This window comes from Citrus sinensis, chromosome 5 (genome assembly GCF_022201045.2).
Source record: "Citrus sinensis cultivar Valencia sweet orange chromosome 5, DVS_A1.0, whole genome shotgun sequence".
In the NCBI taxonomy this organism is placed as follows: domain Eukaryota; kingdom Viridiplantae; phylum Streptophyta; class Magnoliopsida; order Sapindales; family Rutaceae; genus Citrus; species Citrus sinensis.
This window is the reverse complement of record NC_068560.1, coordinates 5,805,637-5,827,845: the sequence shown is the minus strand read 5'-3', so window position 1 is coordinate 5,827,845 and position 22,209 is coordinate 5,805,637. Positions and strand designations below refer to the sequence as shown.

General features: G+C 31.8%; 1 pseudogene; it reads left to right on the top strand.

Moving 5' to 3' along the window:
- The first annotated feature begins 5,934 nt into the window (after window positions 1–5,934).
- On the top strand, window positions 5,935–17,455 carry LOC102615978 (auxin response factor 3-like; annotated as a pseudogene).
- The last annotated feature ends 4,754 nt before the right edge of the window (window positions 17,456–22,209 follow it).

The window sequence follows — 22,209 nt, the reverse complement described above, 5'->3', positions numbered from 1 at the left end:
AGCTTCGATCTTTATGAAAATTATGTTATATTTTAACATTTATTCTAAAAAATAATGTTAAAATTTTAAAATCTAAGACTTCTATATTTAGTATTTTTCTAAGTACTAATAATATTATTTTCTAAATATATAATTTAAATTAATTAAAAAAATTAATATAGTATAGTGTAGCACTAAACGTTGTACAACATTATTATAATGTAGTGCTAATGCAATACAATATTATAAAATACATCTGCATTAAAATAATATAATATATTATAATATAATACAGTTTACCAAACGTATCCTTAAGCTATTATCTTTTTTTTTTAAGGTGGCCATATTTGGTAATTTACTCATTCTCATATAAAGTAGACTGACTTCAAGCTTTATGAATTTTTTGCAGAATTCTATTAATTCCATTAACTCCGACAAGCTGTACGTTGAAAAGGTAAATTAATATGTTCTTGCGAATTTGTGAAAATAAAAAAGGAAAAATTAACTAAGTAAAATAGCTTATATCTATATAATAGGAGAGTGACACTTTAATTCGTCGCCTTAGATTTTTTTTTTTTTACCACTTTAGTCCCTAATGTATTTTTAACACTCTATTTTATCCTTAATTTTCAACCAGTCACGAAAAAAGTCAAAAACACACTGCTAAAGAATAAATGTGACTTTTTGACAAATAAATTACAACTAGTTTTAATTTTCAAAAGTCTCCGAGGGTCAATTTGTATGTTAAAATGTTACATTTATCTTTCAGTTTTTTTTTTCAATTTTAACACCAATTACCTGAGTATTTTTTAATTTGCCCCCTTACTATTTAGTTTCTCTTTAAATTATTTGTTTTCCCCATCCGAAAAGGTCAATAAAATATATACACTAATTGAGAGCTGATTAGTCCAGGGCAGATCTTCGTTGTGATCAACTTCATCACAGAGGTTCCAAAGCTAGTGTTCGAGCAGCTGCTTTCTTCGAATCATCAAATTGGGTATGCAATTTTAGTGAAATCGTTTTCTATTATGACAATGATTGTTAGCATAGGCGAGTTTATTTCGAGGGGAAGAAAAGCAAGAATTGCAAGGAGACGGAAGAAAATACGTTGGTTCTATTATCCAACTCCAAGTGAATCCAAATTATTTGGTTCTGCAATTGATTTTATTGGCTTACTTTGTGCCATTTTCCAATTTATGTTCTCAATAATTGAGTTTAGTTTCTGTATTAGACACAAGGATAATCCAATCAAAGTATCTATGTGGCCCCCTGTCTTTGCATTTTGAGTGATGAGGTCACAATTTCTTAACAGTTTTTCACAATTTCTTAAAATAATTAAATTATTAATTTAACTCTAAAAAAAATTATATTAATTTTTTTGCAAGCATCATTTGCACACTTGATAGTTTGCATATAATTTTTGACAATTTAATTTTTGACAATTAAAAATTAATATAATTTTTTTATTTTTAGGGTTAAATTGGTAATTTAATTTTTTTTAATTAATGTCCAAACAAAAAAATTATTATAAAAGGGTAATATTGTAAAAGTAAGCCAAAAAAAGTAAAAAGTAACGGTAGGGATATCAATACTTTAACGGCAGAGATGTTTTGAGATATTTTAAAAAATACAGGAACTAAATGGACATTAATCTTAAAATAAATTGACTAAATAAGTTTTTACCCTTATTATAAAAGCCAATACGTGGCATGACCGATGGCATGTGATTAAAAGTTTTATCAACCCAGTTCATTGTAGGCCCAAAGGGGTCTTGTTGATGCCTGATTCACTGATTGGTCTCATTGTAACCCTAGTTATTTTCTTTTTGACAGATTCGATTTGAAATTGCTGGGACGATATGATTGCATAAGAGGACTCTCGGAGTAGATACTGAAACTCAATTTTATTGTAGAAAAATGTCATAAAAGATACTTATATCTTCCTCGTTACAAGACATTTGAGAATGAGATTATTATTTTTTTTATAGATTTGAGAATGAGATTATAGATTAATATAATTGAGTTTTTCATCAATTATCCGATCTCAATTGATATAGATTCAAGATCATTCTGGTTTGACAAAAGAAAGGTGAAAATTGCCTTCTGGTTTGACAAAGAAAGGTGAAAATTACCTTCAATGGCGATAAACACCATTGTATACGATTAGTATTAAAAATTGTTTAATTATCAAGCGATAATAATATTATTTTGTACTTATGTTATAATTTATATTTGTATTTATGTAATATATTAGGAATTATTAATTATGTTTTAAATACATTTAATTTTGTATATTTTTATGTGTTTATTAGGTAAAATATTAATTTCACGTAATTCGAGGCTCCATACAGATAAACGGAGGTCAAATTTAGATTCTGGAGGTCCGAAAATCCTAAGTCAGTCAAGATCGGCTTAAAATTGGGCTTGTGTAAAAAAAATTGACTTTTCCTGTTGACCGTGCATTGATTGGATGATGAAATGAACTTACAATAGATATGAGTGCATGGGATAGTCGGTAATTTTGACTAAATCTCAACCGTTCATGATTCAATGGCCATAATTGTGCCACGTGGCAATGGTTGGTGAAGCAAGTTATAGGATCCGAATCTTTGTATTCGGGTCGACCCGATCCACCCATTAACCCACCAAATCTCAACAATTCTTTGGCCAAATCGGATGAGTCAAACGATGCCAGGTGTGATGTTGACTTTTGAAGTTTGACCAGCAATTGGATCTTGATCTAAAGGTTGTGAGGAGCACATGCATGAAGCTTATGATGGACCGCGAAACATTGGATTATGAATTTATTTTTTTTATAAATAGAGCCTCATTTTTATGTTTTTAATCATCTCTCTACATCTCTTTTCTTCTCAAATTCTCTCCATCTCCCTGTAATCTTGATTTTCAGGTGTGTTTTTAATATTTTGTATAATTATTTTTATTAATAAATTTAGTTTTATTTTCAATTTAAGTTGTTTTTATTACTTTTAATTATGTTTAATTTAATTTTAATAATTCTTTTCTCAATTATGCTTAACTAAATAATAATAGTTACGGTAAGGTGAAACTCTTAGGAAATAAATATGATTTAATCAAATTCTATTTTTAATTTTATAAATTAAATTATTTTCTATTTAATTTTATACATATTTTATATTTTGAAATTTTGATTTATTGTAGACAAACAAATGAATTTGGCACAATAAATTTTTAATATCTTAATATAAGGTATGGTAAAATGGTATTTTGACTTATTGTAGACAAATTAAATTTTGGCACAACAAATACTTAATCCATCATAAAATTAAAGGGAAAATAATAATAATTTATATAATTAATCTTTTGGGTAATAAATCTAAAAAAATGGCAAAAAGAATTTATTAAGTTTTATTTACTACTAAGAGTGGATCTACAACCCTAACTAGTTCAATTTCATAGTTTCATTTAAATTAAGTTGTATATATTTAAATTTTAATTTCAATTTTTAGATAAAATAAACTAAACAAATTAAATATTTTATCTGAGGATCGACCTCGGACTCACCGAGTTATAATATAACAAGACACGGGAGTTAAAGATTACTTTTAAGCTGTGTCAGTATACTTAGATATTATTGATTCACGGCTTAAGCATGAGCTATGCAGGAAAGTGATTATCACATTTATAAGGGTGGAACTATTTGAATACACCAAATTTCTCTCTACATCCATTCTAAAAAAGAATTTCATTATTAAAAATTTTAAATTAAATATCTCAAAATTAGCCTTTACTAATCTCTTTCTCTTTCTCTCTCTACCTTACAATTGCATATTCTCTTTATTCTTTCACATTTTATAAACTAAATACTCAATTTCACTCTCTTTTGAATTCATTTTTTCAATCTTTCATAGTAGATCATGATCTCTATTTAATGCTTTCTATATATAAGAATTTTTTTCTTAATATTTATTAACTTTTAATAAAGTTTATTAAAAGTTAATTTCTTGATATTTATTAACTTTCATGGTTCATAAAAATTTGTTGACGTTCAATTTTAAATGTAGGTTTTGTTCCTCTTAATTTGTGATATCAATTATTTGTAACTAAAATAATACATCTAAATGAGATAAAAAAGAGAAGAAAAGGTTAATTAAGTAATTTACTAGAAATTTGAGCAAGTTTAAAGTTTTATACCTCACCTCCAAGAGTTTTTCAGCTTTTAAATTTTACATGCCTTTAAATATACCATGTAGAGCAGGTTACGGAAGTTTAGGTTTTTATCTCACCTAGAGCAAGCTTTGAGACTTTTAAACCTTTAGCGACTAATTTTGTTTCCTCTCCTGACCACACCATGGGCAACCAAGTATGGTCAGTCTAAGGTTCTATGCCTTACCTCAAGCAAGATTTCAAGGCTTTTAACCTTTTACCGAATTAAGTAATTTTAAGCAACATTTGGCTAGTTTAAGGTTTTATACTTTACCTGAAGTAGTTTTTAAAGCTTTTAACATTTTACTTACTCTCTTTACTTTTTCTTGTTCCTTATAAAATATTAATAAACTTCACTATAAACTTTGCTTGGCTTCTCAATGCTACCCTAGCTCTAATTTCATAAATACAAGTTTTGAGGGTGGCAGCAACTATTGCCATTGCCAGCGTTAGGGAACAGCCGCACCATCAAGCAAGCCACTACATACCAAGTTAAAGCAATGGCCAAAGTGGCAGCCATGGTCGCGACATCAAGAACATTTTTTTTTTTAAAGGGAGATGCGAGCGTTTGGCTGTACTGGCCGCGTCAAATTATGAGAAACGACGGCCATGGCTGCCGCATGAGGAAAGAAGGAGTGGCAGCCATGCCTACCACATGATGAAAAAATAAAAAATAAAAAGATAAATTTCATCTTACCCATTTATTAAATTGGTATCAATTTACCTACCAAAAGTATAAAAACTTCAATTTACTCCCCCAAGTACCGTTATTTTAAATAGTTGACTGATATTGACTAAAAAAATATGAGAATGCCTCTAACCCTAACTAAATAATTTTATTACTCTTCAATTTTATTGCTATTAGCGTTAGGGGTATTTTCGTATTTTTAAGTCAACAGGGTAAATTGGAGTTTTTAGACTTTTAGAGGGTAGATCAAAGATTGTCATTCTACCTAGGGGGTACGATGAAATTTACCCAAAAAAGGGTTAAAGTGAGGGTAATTTTTAAAAACCTCCCATGAGGTTTGGGCTTGTTGCAAGTAGATGACGAGAATTTATTTATTTGTAAAAAATCCCCTACCATCAGTTAACTTTAACATTGACCGTTAGTTGACTGTGCAAAGATAATATTACCCTTAACAACAATTTGTAGACGGAAATAACTAAAACAAAAATTAAAATTGTTGGTGCGAAAAGCACAAATCCTATTTTTTGACAATTTTATCCTTCTCAATTCCAAAGATTTACAATATCATAGGTAAAGATTATAACTATTTCATTTTCAAGTTTTTAATTTTATCTTTTTTGTAGAAACTTTAAGAAAATATCAATAATTTAAAGAGGATTTTTAAAATTTTTAATTTTATCTTTCTTGTAGGAACTTTAAGAAAATATCAATAATTTAAAGAGGGTAAAATAGCTAACAATTTAAATTTTTTTTTAGTTATTTTCGTCTACAAATTATTGTTAAGGGTAATATTGTCTTTGCACAGTCAACTAACGGTCAATGTTAAAGTTAACTGACGGTAAGGGATTTTTTACAAATAAACAAATTCTCGTCATCTACTTGCAACAAGTCCAAACTACAGGGGAGGTTTTTAAAAATTACCCGTTAAGGTGACGGTTGGTTTAGGATTCGGGTCTGTTTGACCCAAACCAACCAAATGCCATATGGGACAAACAAACCAATTGTCGTTCGATGCAAAAGGAAAACAAAGAAGGTGAAAAATAGAAATGAAGTAACAAACCAACCATATGCCACATGCAAAGCTCCTTTTTTTATTTCCAAACAAACCCATCTCTTCTTTTTAAAATCCTTCTTTTTCGTTCCCAGTTTGAACGGCAAGAAAAGCTTGATTTGATTTCTACCATCCCCCAATTTCATAAATCATAATTATTGAAAGTAAAATAAGATATCTTTTTGTTTTCTTTTAAGTGTCTTTACTCATCGCTTCCTTTAAACATTGACTAAGTTGAAGCAGCACTTAAAACACTTGCCTCTAAAATGCAGTCATGAAACTCTCTCTCCTTTTCACTCTCAAAAGCACTTGTTCTTCACAACTTCTTCTTCTCAGCTTCCACTACAGCACCAATGTATTGTCCTAAGCTCTCTCTAAAATGGTGGGTTTGATTGATCTTAACAAAACAAAAGACGATGAGAATCCGTCGTCAGGGTCTTTAGCTTCTGCTTCTGCTTCTGCATCTGGGGTGTCCTCAGAGCTGTGGCACGCATGTGCGGGGCCACTAATATTTCTGCCCAAGAGAGGGAGTGTGGTCGTTTACTTTCCTCAGGGACATTTGGAGCATGTCTCCGATTTTTCCGCCGCTGCTTCAACTGCCTATGATCTTCCTCCTCATCTGTTTTGTCGTGTTGCTGATGTCAAGCTCCATGTAAGTTTTTAACTTTTTATTATTATACAACTAACTAACGACCCTATTTCTAACATAAACCACTACACGAGTGTTACATATTGTCAATTTTTAAGATGTGTTTCAGGAGGGTGTTTCAGACAGACTAACGAGTGTTGTTTGGTTTTTGTGACTGTTGATGTCAGCTTCAGGGCATTTGAAGTTTGATTTTTTCTTTTCCTTTCAGTGCTTTTCATTATTGTTGGAAAATAAATAAATAAATAAGATTATCTTTTGTTCTCTTCAGGTGTCTTGATTTTGGTCTTGTTTGCTTGGTAAGATAATTGAGGAGAAATTATTTTTTAAGTAATATGTTTCTGTAATCTAATTTATAAATTAGAAGACAGTTCGAGCTAAATCTGCTATGAAAATGTCTAAGCTTTTATGTTCCATTAGTAAGTGATGGCAAGTGCTCGTTAGTTTCAATATTTTCCTCTTTCTTTTCCTTTCCGTAGTTACTCTTGCTCATCTAATGCTTTGTTCTCTTGTTTTTGTTTGCTTTTGTAGGCAGATGCGGCAAGTGATGAGGTTTATGCCCAGGTCTCACTGGTTCATGATGAGGTGAGCTGGATTCCGGTTTTGTATTTTATTTGATTTGCTGACTAAATTAGTTGTTTTTCATTTTTCTTTTTGCCTGAATGTTTGTTCTGTATAGCTAATTGAGCAGAAGGTGCGAAAAGGGAAAATTAAGGAGGATGGTGATGAGGAGAGTGTTGAGGTGGCTGCTAAGTCTTCAACAACCCACATGTTCTGCAAGACCCTCACGGCTTCTGATACTAGCACTTATGGAGGCTTCTCTGTACCTCGTCGAGCTGCAGAAGACTGCTTCCCTCCCCTGGTAACTATTGTGCATTTGCCTCATCAAACATTCTTTACAAGGATTCGAAATGAACCATGTGTAATTAGTGCATTGCTCAAATACTGTAGGACTATATGCAACAGAGGCCTTCACAGCAGCTTGTAGCAAAGGATCTCCATGGTGTGGAATGGAAGTTCAGACACATTTACAGGGGTATGCCAAAAGTAGCAAAGGATCTTCGCGTTTAGATATATGTATGATGACATACTTGTTCCAATGCTAATATTTTGAGTAATATTTTTCTTCTTGGTTTGAGCAGGGCAACCACGGAGGCATTTGCTGACCACTGGATGGAGTGCATTTGTTAATAAGAAGAAGCTTGTTTCTGGAGATGCTGTGCTTTTCCTTAGGTATTAAAGACCTAAGTCTGTTAAGAAAACTAACCTTTTGTCAGTATTCTAATTTGATTAATGTCACAGGGGTGAAGATGGTGAATTGAAAATTGGAATCCGGAGAGCAGCTCAAGTAAAAAATGGTGCTACTTTCCCTTCTTTCTGCAACCAACATTCAAGTACCAGTTCTGTCACAGAAGTGGTTGATGCCATAGCTAGGAAGCGTGCTTTCAGCATTTCCTACAATCCAAGGTGCTTTGCTGCTTCCTGCATTTGGCATTTTCATGAACAGAATAACAGCATTGCTATCTGGATGTTAATATGTGGATCTGCCATATTCTAGAGTATATAGCGTACTTGCATGCAGATGCCTCCCTATCTCCAGTCTATAGTAATTACTTTGATGGCATTGCACTCTTTGATTAAAGCATCTTATGGTGTTCCACTAAAAATATATATTATACAACAAAGACTTAAACATTTTAACAGTTACAATGGATGCTGTCATCTAGCTGTTTAATTTTGTTGACTGGAGGACTTTATGATATTCTAAGTGCAGAACTTGTTCACATCTGCCTGCATGATCATTCAGAATTTCAGATGCTCTATTTCAAACTCCAACCAGCTTTATGATTGATCCTTCTCTATACTTTATGTCCTTTCTGCTTGGTGTACATTTCTGTGACAGACATATTCTGTTTATAACTATATTTCGCTAATTTATTTGATATCTTTTGTATAGACTTATTTTGTCAATTATTTCCTTTCAATATCTTAATTATTATACCAGTGCATTGTGTAGAGCCAGTGCCTCAGAATTCGTAATACCTGTCAATAAATTTTTGAAGAGCATTGATCATCCTTTTGCTGAGGGAATGAGGTTCAAAATGCGTTCTGAAACAGAAGATGCAGCAGAGCGAAGGTTTAATATTTTTGAACCTGTTGTGGCACTTAATTCAAAACACTACATTGAATCTTACTCAAGTCTTAATGACAGATGCAGTGGAATGATTGTGGGAGTCAGTGACACGGATCCTGTGAGATGGCCTGGTTCAAAATGGAGATGCCTCCTGGTATGGATTTGTCGTAGAGCTTGTTATCTTTCATATGTTTGGGCTTTTGTATTCTAATAATATAGAATATCAACTTTAAACATCCCATGATGAGTCATATGGTTGATCCGGTGTCCATTTTCTGCCTTATCTCCTGTCTGTTTTCCTGTGTGTCCGTTCATTATCATGTAGTTTTCATATGTTTAAGTCACACATGGCATGCAAAATGTTCTTTGACGTACTATCAAACCTCAGCTCTCTTGTTTGTGATGGATAAATCAAATTGTCTATTCTTGAAAAGATGAGGTGTATGATTCGCAGCCTTTCTCTAGTGGAAAAATGTCTGTTACATTCTTCAATACCTAGTTAATGACTTGAATGGTCAGAGATATAGTGTGCAAATTCTTTTCCTAGGTATCCTGTCCAGTATCCTCCTTGGTGGTACTTATCAAGATCAGCTTTGGCCTTGATATCATTGTTGCTCACCTTCAAATTTCAATGAAATTAAATATTATCATTGCAGAGTTTGGATTAGCTGATTTGGGTATACGTTGTCTAAATCCTTTTGTAGAGTTAGTCTATCAAGGGAGTTTCTAATATTTGTTTTGCATCCTTTTGGTTACTCTGCACCTCAGTTCCTTTGCTTTCCATGATCAAGATTCTAACTATTAATATGTGATGCATACAGTTATTACTAGATTTGCTAATATCGACTGTCTGTGGCTCTTTTGGCAGGTGAGATGGGATGATGTTGAGTCCAACAGGCACAACAGGGTTTCTCCATGGGAAATTGAGCCATCTGGTTCAAATATTCTGGTCACATCCGGTTTGAGGAGGACCAGGATTGGATTGCCTTTATGGAGACCAGAATTTCCAGTTCCCGGTATGTCCATTTGATAAGAAAATATTTTCTTGTGAGCAATAGTTTTTTTCCTTCTGCATACAAAATGTTTTGAATAATTACTGCATAATTGAACAGAAGGGATCTGAGTGACAGACTTTGGGGAATCTTTGAGGTTCCAGACGGTCTTGCAAGGTCAAGAAATATCTCCAAAGTCTCCATATGGAAGAGCCCCTACTAATAATGAGGCCCATGATATTGACAGCCTTGGAATCTCTGACGGTCTTCAGGTACCAGGATCTATTTATAATAGGCACCTGTACCAGATACAGGAGTGCAGTGTCATGAAAATGACATGCACTTATAAGTGGCAGCCAAACATTAAAGAATTAAAAAAATGATTGGCAACAACCGGTTTTTGCAACCGGTCGTGCTTGAAAATAATAAATAATTAAATAATTATTATTACATTTATAAATAATTAAATTAAAAATAATAAAAATATTAAATATATATATAAATGAAAATTGATTTCATGTTTAATGATAGTGGTTTCAAGTTAATACTTGTGGTTGCATATTATCCATACTAGGCTTTAGGTGCTTATTAAACAACTTCAAGTTATTGCTTAAAGATTTTAGGTTTAACAGTAATAATTACAAGTTAATTAGCATACGTTTCATATGTAATGGTATTAGTTCAAGCTTAATGATCAATGTTCCAATGTCCATTAAATAGGTTCAGATTTAACGCTTTGAGATTTCATATTAATGGTAAACTATTTCTTGTTGATGGTCAAACACTTGAGGTTAGCATTGGTTTCTTATTTGATGATGCAAGTATAAATTTATTGCCAATGATTTCAGGTTATAGAAATAGGTTTCACATGTTCATTAGATAGTTTCAGGTTAATAATTAAAATTTTAAGTTAATGATCCCGGGCTTCATGTTACTATTAATTTCGTGTTTGATGGTAGAGTTTTTGTTTTAGTAGTGATGGTTTCATGCAGTGCTCAACGATTTCAAGTTTAATGGTTACAATTTTAACTTAATGGTCCTAGGTTTCATGTTAGCATTAGTTTCATGTTTAATAATAGAGTTTTCAAGTTCAATGTTAATGGTTTCATGTAATGTTCATTGATTTCAGGTTTAAAACTTAATGGTCTTACATATCATCTTAACATCAGTTTCATTTTTATTGGTATAGTTTTCATGTTCAATGTTAATGGTTTCACATAGTGCTCATTGATTTTCATGTTTAATGATTATAGTATTAAAGTCAATGGTCCTAATTTTCATGTTAGCATTAGTTTCATGTTTAATGGTACAGTTTTCAGGTTCAGTTGTAATGGTTTAATGTAATACGCAATGATTTCAAGTTTAATGATTATAATTTTAAGTTAATAGTTTTAAGTTTCATATTAGCATTAGCTTCACATTTCAAGTTAAATTATAATAGTTTCAGATTAATGATTTAAAGTTTCATATTAACATTAATTTCATAGTTTTTAAGTTTAATGGTATGATTTCAAGTTAATGGTTCAAGGTAGGGGTGGGCATTTTCCGGTTCGGTTCGGTTCGGGCTCCGAACCGAACCGAATCGGAACCGATCGGTTCTAAAAAACTCAAACCAAATTGAACCGAATTTTAGAACCAAACCGAACCGAACCGAAATATTTCGGTTCGGTTTGGTTTGGTTTGGTTCGGTTCGCACATTGAAGTAACCAATTCCAGTGGCATGAGCAACAGTGCAGTATGCATATGAATTGTGATGCTCAAACTATGAGAAGAGAAAATCTAAAAGAAATTGAAAAACTAGTCTACAAATTTTTAAAGCCACAACCACTAACATAGAATCTCATCGTTTTCTCATAACTTATACAATTCCACACTGCCAGCAATTCCACACTATTTTACTTGTACAATTCGACACATATACAATTATACAATTCCACACTGCCAATTAATAATCTTCTCTGTGTGAAAACTGAAAAATCTTGGCCTCACTGTCACTGGCAACATCATCAACAGCAACAACAACAACAACAAAGTGCCAACAACCGATATACACCAACACCTCCACAAATTTAACCCCACATAAACTTCAATTCAAACACAGAGGCCACAACATGGATTAACAAAAAAAAATAACCTGCAGCAGTGAAGATTAAAGACGCGGGCTGATGGCAGGAGGTTTGGACCAGGGAGCATATGTACCTTTCAGATGCTGAAGCAACCAAGATGAGGGTTAACGACGGCGTCACTGTGCTTGAGGGGAGGGGTTGTGCTAGGCGTTGACCGTGGTGTGAGGAGAGGGAGCGACGTGAGGAAGAGATCGAGAGGGGCTGAGCCGAACCGCACCATGCACGCGCAGAGGGGGAAGATACAGCCGAGGGGTGGTGCCGCCGTTGAGGAGCAGCGCCGTGAGGAGAGAGAGACGCGAGGGAGAGGCGCGAGGGAGAGAGGCAAGGGCAACAGTATGCAATCGTGATTTAGGGATTTGAATTTTTGTGATTGGAATTTGATTTTAAATTTATTATTTCACTTTAAAGTTTAAATATTTTGTAATTAAATTAAACCGAACCGATCCGATCGGTTTTTCGGTTCAATTCGGTTTTGAACCGAATCGAATTAAAACCAATCGGTTCAGTATTTTTTAAACCATTCGGTTTTTGCTCATAGAATCGAACCGAACCGAACTGAAAAATTCGGTTCGGTTCGGAAAAAACCGAACCGTTTGCCCACCCCTAGTTCAAGGTTTCAGGTAAGCAGTATTTTCATACTGGATGATGGTGGTTTCAAGTTTATTGCTTGAAATTTCATTTCTTTTTTTTTTCCTTAGGTTTCAAGTATTAATAAAACTGTTTCATGTTTAATGGCTAAAATTTCAAATTAAATAATTTAGAACTTTAGGGTAAGAATTTCATGTTTGATGGTAATCGTTTCATGTTTACTTATATTAGCTTATGGTTTAATGTTCTAGGTTTCGATTTGAAGGCGTTTAATCATCACTAAAACTTTGCGTTAAAATTACTTTCGTTGTAAATTATTCACACTTTTCTATAGTGTAATGGCGTAGTACGGATTACTTTGATAAAATTACTTTTGTGTACGTTAAAATTACTTTTGTTATAAATTTTAATAGAGTGGGATTATTAGCACCACTGTAATTTTCTTTTCAAACCCTTTTATGTGAAAACCTATTTTAGTTTCAAAAATATCCTTTTTAATTTTTCAATTTCTTTTCTGATTCAGAAAGTAAAAAGATTCAGTTTCCAAAAAAAAATCAATTGCAGATTTTTTTTTTCAATATTTTGAATGATTAAAGCATATATATTTAATTGAAGCATCATATATATATAAATTAAGTAGAATTAAAAATGAACTCAAATAATGGTCATGTAATTTTTTTAAATTAAGAAAAAAAGAAAATTTAGAATGCAAAACTGTTTGTGAGCAGAAAAATGTAAGAGACATTGGTGTAGTTGTTTGGATGTAAAACGATAGAGAGAGAAATATAAGGATATGCTTAGATTTATTTTTTCCTTTAATGTGATTGCATTAGGAGAGGGGTTTATAAGGATTAAGGAGTATAGAGGGGTGCCAATAGTTAAACTCATTTTAATATTCTCTCATTAATACCCCTATTAAATACATTATTTCCTATTATATAAGTTATCTTTTTATTATTTATTTATTTATCCCTTATATGTGTTATGTGCATTATCAACTATAATTTTTTTTTATTGTGAATTAGAATTTTAAACATAGTAGAACTTTGGGTGAGTGTGTTTTATAATTGGTCCATCTTTTTGTATTTATAATTACTATTTTAATAATAAATTTTGAGTTTTATTTAGTACACTAATTTTAATTAAATTATTAAAGAACTCTTGGTTGGCTTACGTAATTAACAAGAAAAAAATATCATGTAACATCATATTAATGTCAAAAAATACATGTGTTAGATTTTTTTTTTTTGTAATTTTTCATGCTTGGTCTAGGTTACAAATTATCAAATTTTTTATTAATTAAATAATTTATTTATAACTTTTCATGAGTTTAACAAATAAATATAAGTATTGTAAATATTTATGAGGTTATATATGTCAGCATATCATATTTTTCATTTATATGGTTGGTATGATATTAATAATTTCATGCTATTGGTGATTTCGTGAGTATTTATCTTTAATGCTTACACATACTAAGGTATTTTTTTTCCTTAAAATCTGAATTAGTCTAAGTTTGGCTAAAGTCTGAATAGGTATGACTGCATATATATAAATAACATAAGTCTGAATAGCATATTTTGTTAAGCTTAACGATCAAAAGGGCAAAGCAAGAAATGAAGTATGTAAGAACTAAAATAATAAAAATTATTATTCTTATTTTGGGTTGTCAAAACAAGTGTGCGGTAGAATATGTTGAAAATTTTGAGTGTTGGTAAAAGATAACCCTTTAATTTATCATGTATTGAAATAAAGATGTATATAAGAGATAGATTAAATAAATCAACATTACTTTAAACTTAAAGGGTAGTTTGTTGTTGCCAAATGGCAGTTTGCTTGGAAATAAGATTTATATGGAAATATTGACTTAAATAAAATTATAGGCAAATTTTTTATTATTTACTTTTAATTATATTATTTTTTTAGTTTTGTACTTTTTTACTGTAAATTTTACAAATTATGATAGGTATTTTAGTATTTGCACAACTAATTCAATTCAATTTAGGGACATTTTAGTCTTTTTCAGTAAGATCGCTATATTTAAAGGCAAAAGATAACAAAATGGGTGCGTAGTGAAACTTGTCAAGACAAGTAGGTGCACAGTAAAATATGTTGAAATATTTGGGTATTGGATAAAAATAAACTTAAGTTAAATTATGTATAAAAATATAGTAATCTTTAGGAAACTATTAAGCTCATCTCATGATTATATTTTAATTAATTATTAATATTTTACACAATATAAATATTTTAATTAATGTTATGTGTGTACACAAGCACAAATACATATTAAAGGGCATCATAATCACAAGTATTTAATTATTTTCTTGTTACATGTTTTTTAAAATTTTATTAGCTATTGTGCAACTTAGGATATGTGCATATTATTTAAATTTTCAATGATTTCAAGCTTAACACTCAATGTTTAAGTTTAACGGTTCAATTTTAAGTTAATGGTTTAAGATTTTAGGTAAGTATTAATTTCATACTGGATAGTGGTGGTTTCAAGCTTAATTCTTAAAGTTTCAAACTTTTTGTTTAAGGTTTCACAATAAAAGCTTTCATGTTTAATTGTAAAGGTTGTCAAATGTGAGGACTGAGTGAAGGCTTTGTGTGTGTGTGTTGTGTATGTGTGTGTGAGGGGTGTGTGTGTCTTGTGTGCGTGGGGGCTGTGGGGGGTTGGGTGGTTTTGTGTGTCAGCATGTGTGCTTTTGTTTTTTTATTTCTTTGTGTTTTTTTAAGTCTAATCCGATCGGATTTTCGGATCATATCTGGTTTCACCCGATCCAATCATAATCCAATCGGGTTGGCTAAAATGAACCCGATCGGGTTGGGTTAATAACCCAATCCGATTAGATCTGAACCCGATATTTTTCAAATCGGGTTGGGTTATTTTCTCATCCCTGATACTTTCTTGAAATTTGGATGCCACATGCATGTGCCCACTTTTCAACACACAAGAATGTGATTCTGGTACTTAAGGGTATTATATCATACTCTCCAACTTAGGTATTATCAAATAATAAGATGTTATTGATTTTATTAAGTTTATGATCATTTAATGGTGTTTAAACTATAGGATATGGTTTCCATAAGATATTATAGTCCGACTCAAAATAACAAAACCAGAACCGTTGGACTTGTTGTATGGCTCACGTATTTACAAATTTTCAAAGTATAAATTTCATCATTGTTCATTTACATTATCACAAAAAATTAACAGCAATCTGTTAGAATTAGCAAATGGCTGCAACTTATATGTTTATTAAATATAACTCAAATGCAAATGTAATAAAAATGTGTTGCCATAAATGTTTAATTATTTGTTTAACCCAAGAACAAAATAAGTAATTAAAAAATTATTAAAATGACCCGAGTGATCAAATACAATTCATAAGAGAAACCAAAGTGTCATTCTTCCTATTTTCATCTAATAAATCATACTGACTTAGTGTTTAATGAAATTAATTCCTGTGATTGATGAGGTAAAGAATTTGTTGTGTAAGAACATGGATGAACTGCATATGCTAATTTCTAAATTGAAAAATAATAAATTGATTCTATGTCGAATGTTACTGCATGTCCTTCCTTTCGTAGCTATTGTATCTAGTATTTCAAATGTTTTTTTTTTTGTGGTAATTTTATAAAATATAGGACTAACTGAGTACATGATTTAAAATATATTAAGGCAAAAAGCATTTATCCCTTAAATACCCAATGTTAAGGGCACCTGTTCGAGAGGATAGTTTCTTCCCATATGTTGTTAATGAAAAAATAAATTTTTAAACTACCCATAATTAGTAGAATTCAGGATTGTACTATAATGCATATATCTATATTCCAATGCTTTAAATCATAACATGTATAAGATATGATTTATTGGGTAATTTACTCATTCTCATTTTTTAAGGTGATCGTATTTCCTAACATATTCATTCTCATATAAAGTATATTGACTTCAAGCTTTATGAAATTTTTGCAGAATCCCAACAATTCCATGAACTCCAACAAGCTGTATATTCGAAAGGTAAATTAATATGTTCATACAAATTTGTGAAAATAAAAAGGCAAAGTTAACTAATTAAAATAGCTTATATTGTATATAATAGGAGCGTGACACTTTAATTAGTCCCCTCAGATTTTATTTACCATGCACTTTAGTCCCTAATGTATTTTTAATAGTCTATTTTATCCATGGTGTTCAAAAAGCCGCAGAAGAAACACATTATTAAAGAATAAATGTGATTTTTTAACAAATGAGCTTATTAGTTTTAATTTTCAGAGTTCTCTAATGGTCAATTTGTTTGTTAAAATGTCATATTTATCTTTCAACTATTTTTTCTTTTTCCCATTTCGACACCAAATACCTTAGTACTTTTGAAATTGTCCCCTAGCTACTTTTAAAGTTTCTCTTTAAATTATTTGTTTTCCCCATCTTAAAAGGTTAATAATAGGTATACACTAATTAAGAGCAGATTAGTCGAGGGCAGATCTTCGCTGTGATCAACTTCATCATAGAGGTTCCAATGCTAGTTTTCGAGCAGCTGCTTTCTTCGAATCATCAAATTTTGTATGCAATTTTAGCTATGTCGTTTTCTATTACGACAATGATTGTTAGCACAGGCGAATTTATTTCCAGGGGAAGAAAGGCAAGAGTTGTATGGAGATGGAGGAAGATACCTTGGTTCTATTACCCAACTCCAAGTAAATCCAAATTCTTTGGTTCTGCAATTGACATTATTGGCTTACTTTGTGCCATTTTCCAATCTATTTTCTCAGTAATTGAGTTTAGTTTCTGTATTAGACACAAGGATAATCCAATCAAGGTGTCTATGTGGCCTCCTGTCTTTGCATTTTGTGTGATGTGGTCACAATTTCTTGACAGTTCTTCAGAAATGATGCTTCCCTCGTATAGATCCGCAGGACACTAAAACCCTTAATTGAAGATGGTTTTTAGAACTTGCAGTATTTGTTTGGAATTATGTACAAATATTGTAATTAATATTCTTCTCCCATTTATGTCTTTTCTTTTTCCATGTATGGAAGCCATTGAAATGATTTTTAATATTTTGATGGGTTATTAGAGATATTGTAATAAACAGTCTACGAGTGGAGCTGAATACATATACAATTACACATAGTTCTACTATACCTTAGATATCTGCCTTTACCCATAGTTATGAAAAAAGAAAATATTTGAGTACTTAAATTCTTGCTTACTACTATAGGCCAAGGCCTCAATGGCTAGCAATTGAAATGATTAGAAGGGACAAGTCTTGATGGTATTTTGCATGTCCTTTGCCAAGAGACATTTTTTCATAGCTGTAAGCCTGCAAACACATTTCTTGTTGTTTCCATCAAAGGAGTTAAAGTAACACCCTCAATTTTTTTATTTTTTTTTTCATGGGCTCTGTCTCTCTTCTTCATAAATAATTAGGCAAGTTATCTAAATGGCTGCGACTAATTAAATTCACCATGTGAACTAGGGATAGAAGTCACTTTGTTTATTTTTTTTTTCCTTTTATTAATGTCTGTGATTATTACAAGGATATTATTATAAAATTCACACAAAAAAAGTAAAAATTAGTATACTATAATTAACGGTAAGAATTTCTTGTAATATTATCAAAATATAACGACTAACCAGTATTTACCCTTTATTTCAAGTACAAATTGATTGTGCAGCAAATTAAAATTTATTTAATATATTTGTTAAAATGTCACGTCTATCTGTGATGATATATTTGTTTCCGTAACTATTTTAACAGAAGAGTTAATATGCGGTACTAAGAATTTATCAGGGGATCAAAATGATTGAACCAGACCGAAGTGTCCCTGCAATAAATATAGGACACATCAAGTGGGATATTTCCAGGATACGAATCCACTGAGAAACTTCAATTATCTTTGCCGCCTAACCCCGATCTTGATCATCAGCCGTCCGATCTGCAGAATCTGGGCATGGTGAAACGAGAAGATCTGGTAGATTCAGATACAGAAGAAGTTGATACCAATGGAAATCAAATGAGAAGAAGATTTCGGTATCCCGAAAGACCAGATGCAGTGGATTGTTCTAATCAACTAAGGACTGGCCGCTGCCGTTTTGGAATGTCTTGCAAATTTAATCCTGATGATTTGGTGTTGTTATACGATTGAGATATTTCTCGCATATTTTTAAGAGTATAACACTGGTTGATCAGCTAGAGATGTTAACAAAGTTTTATTGTTAAAACATTTGCTTACCCTACCAGGCCACCAAAGTGTCTTCTATGGTATCTCATGCAAGATTCTAAGTAAAGAGCTGTGAGCTTTGTCCCGTGATATATGCCCAACAAAACCGAACCATGCAAATATCTCGTGTTCATCTATTTGTTCTTTGTGTTACTTAATTTGCTATGTGTGTGACCTTCACATAGGTTTCTTTGTGTTCTTTTGTTTATTCCGCGTCTAGAGTTGCGCTGAGCTGTTCTTGACCATGGATTTTGGTCTTGATCCTAACATCTATTGAAATGGTAAAGTACATGTTTACCTGATGTATGTGTTTGTATTTGCTACAAGATTTATTCTCATATAGAGAATTACTGACTTCAAGGTTTATAAAATTCTTACAGAATCTCAATCATTCCATTTACTCAAACTTAGTGTCTACTGAAACGGTAAAGTATGTGTTTACATACACAATGTATAGGTACTTTTGCTACAAGAATTATTCTCATATAAGTATACTGACAAGAAGCTTTATGAATTTAAATTCTTACAGATTCCCAATATTTCATTGTACTCCAACGCAATGTCTATTGGAATGGTAAAGTATATGTCTTAATAATGTCATATTTGACGTAAAGGTTATAAGTATTCTCGTATAGATTAAGTAAATTGACTTAATGTAAGCTTTGTGATATTCTTTCAGAATCTCAAGAACTCCATGAACTCCAATAAGTTGTATGTTGGAATGGTAAAGTATTTATATTTACACAAATTTATCAGTTCGAATTCTTTGTCTTCCCCATCTTAAAAGGTCCATCACTGACTGAAAACAGATTACTCGAGACCAGATATTGGCTTTGATCAGCTTCATCATAGAAGTTCCAACACTAGTATTGGAGCAGCTGCTTTCTTCCAAGCGTCAAATTTTTTATGCAATTTTGGCTATGTCATTTTCTCTTGTGACAATGATTTTAAGCATAAACGAGTTCATTTACAAGGGAAGAAAGGGAAGAGTTTCATGGAGATGGAGGAAGATACCTTGGTTCTATTATCCATCTCCAAGTAAATCCAAATTATTTGGTTCTGCCATTGATTCATTTTTCAATTTTATGTTCACAGCAATTGCGTTTAGTTTCTATATTAGACGCAAAGATAATCAAATCAAAATATCCATGTGACCTCCAGTCTTTGCATTTTGTGTAATGTGGTCACAATTTCTTGACAATTCTTCAGAGTTGATGCTTCCCCGGTATAGATCCACTGGAAAATAAAACCCGTAATTGAAGATGGTTTTAGAACTTGTAGTATTTGTTTGGAATTATATATGAACAAAAACTGTAATATAATATACTTCTTCCCATATATGTATTTTTTTTATGTGTGCTAGCCATCGAAATTATTTTTTTTTTTAATAATTGTTTACCATCTGTAGATATAAAGTTTGAAGGCTACTTACAATGTATAATTAATACATACACTCGAGGTAATATTTACCCACCCAAATTTTGGCGAGTGAAAATACTTGAGTTTCATATGTTTAAAAATTTTGCCTCAATTAGGCCAAGACCTTAGAGGCTACTGGCATAAAATTCGTATGAAGGATAACCTAACAGATGCTTTCACTAAGCCGATTAATGGTGCTCTTGATTAATTTGATGGATATTGTCTTCAAACTTGCATCATCTCTTATCATTCATGGAAAAGGTAATTTTTCTTTTTTTTCCAATTAGAACTAAATTTTAAGAGTCAACAGGAGTTACAAATGGGTAGTATAAGAAACCGAACATATAGACTAAATTAAATCGATCACATTCCTTGTTGGGATAAAGTTATTGAAAAACATGTTCTTAATTATTGTGAAATTAGTAAAGAATTAATTTCAAAGAGTAATGAAGTTTTTATAAAGCAAATCATCATACCAAAAACGTAGTAACATGCTAATGGAAAATCGAAACGTTTGTGTGTAACTATGATTGGTAAATCAAATTTCTAATTGGAGAAATTTTAGAATACATCACAGATAACGCAATCATCTAATATAAGTATGACATGTATATTTGAATTTTATGTAACCACGAATTGCACGTCAATTCTTCAAAGTCAATACAACATGTCAAAATATCAATTACTTATCATACGACTGGTATAATACCTCAAAGTTACTCTAAAATTTCTTCAATTGAGTGGAGAAATTAATGTTACCAAGAGGTAGCGTCCCACATTTTGAAATTAGAAAGCCGGTGGTGCTGACCTTTGACAAACTGGAGAGAACGTGCCTCACTTTTATTGGAATTTTTTGCATAACCTCTGCACTATAAAAGGAATAGAATCGTGAGGGATTTAGCATTTCATTTTACATCCGAGAAAAGTTGCGAGTTCGTAAAGGGAGTTTCTCCTTTATATAAGTGCTATATTGTTGTTTTGAGTGAGAAATTTCTTTTTTTCTTCTGACACATGTAATAGAGAGTATAATTATTTTTTGTTTGAGTTTAGAGAAAAGTTGTGAAGCCTGATACACGCGAGAGTATTACAGAGGTCTTTGGCTTTTCTGAAGTTTCCGCAAATGAGAAATATTTAGGCTTGCCAGCGATTATTGGGAGGAAGAAGAGAGAGTTTTTCCACGAACTGAAATTTAAGGTGCTGAGAAAATTGAGTAAATGGCGAGGAAAAGTTTTCTCTTGTGGAGGAAAAGAGATTCTTATCAAAGCAGCAGCACAAGCAGTCCCTTCATATGCTATGAGTGTGTTTCGCTTACCGGCGACTATGTGTGAAGATATTCAGCGGAGGTTTACAGCTTTCTGGTGGGGGTTTTCGGAAAATAAACTGAGGATACACTGGATGTGATGGACTAGTATGAGCCGCGCAAATGAGGAGGGTAGTTTGGGTTTTCGAGATTTAGGGTGTTTTAATCAGGCTATGTTGGCAAAACAAGGTTGGCGTTTGCTTATTTATGGGGAGACACTTACTTCACGGGTGTTAAAGGCAAGATATTTCCGACGATGTTCGTTTCTTGATGCAATTATTGGTAATAATCCTTCATTTATTTGGCGAAGTATATATTCTTTGGGGGCGCGAGCTGTTACAGCGGGGAATTCGATGGTGTGTGGGGTCTGTTGAAAAGTCAAAGAAGAGCTTGCAATTTCAAGGTTGGTAGCACGATTCAACAAATTGTTGGTTACACCAACAATTTGTAGAGATTTTTCAAGCCGAAAAGAAAGAACGGACAAAGGAGATGGATTTGAAAATAATAATAATTAAAAATTATATTTTTAATTATTTTATTCTTTGCATAGTAATTCATTTCTTCTATAAATAGTTAAGGATTTCATTCATTTGAAATAATTCCAAAATTGTTAAGCTTATAAGTTTCTAAACTTTTGAGAGAAGTGAGAGAAATGTGTCTGGGAAATTTATCTTTCCTGCAGAGTGTGAGAGTACTGGGTATATTTGGGTTTCTGGGAAGTGAGATTCGTTACTCAAATATTTTACTCTATTAATTATTAAATAAACAATTATTCTTTCTTGCCTCCGTGGATGTAGGTTTAATTACCGAACCACGTAAATTCTTGTGTCCTTTATTTTTCTGTAATTATTTGGTACGCTTAATTCCGCAT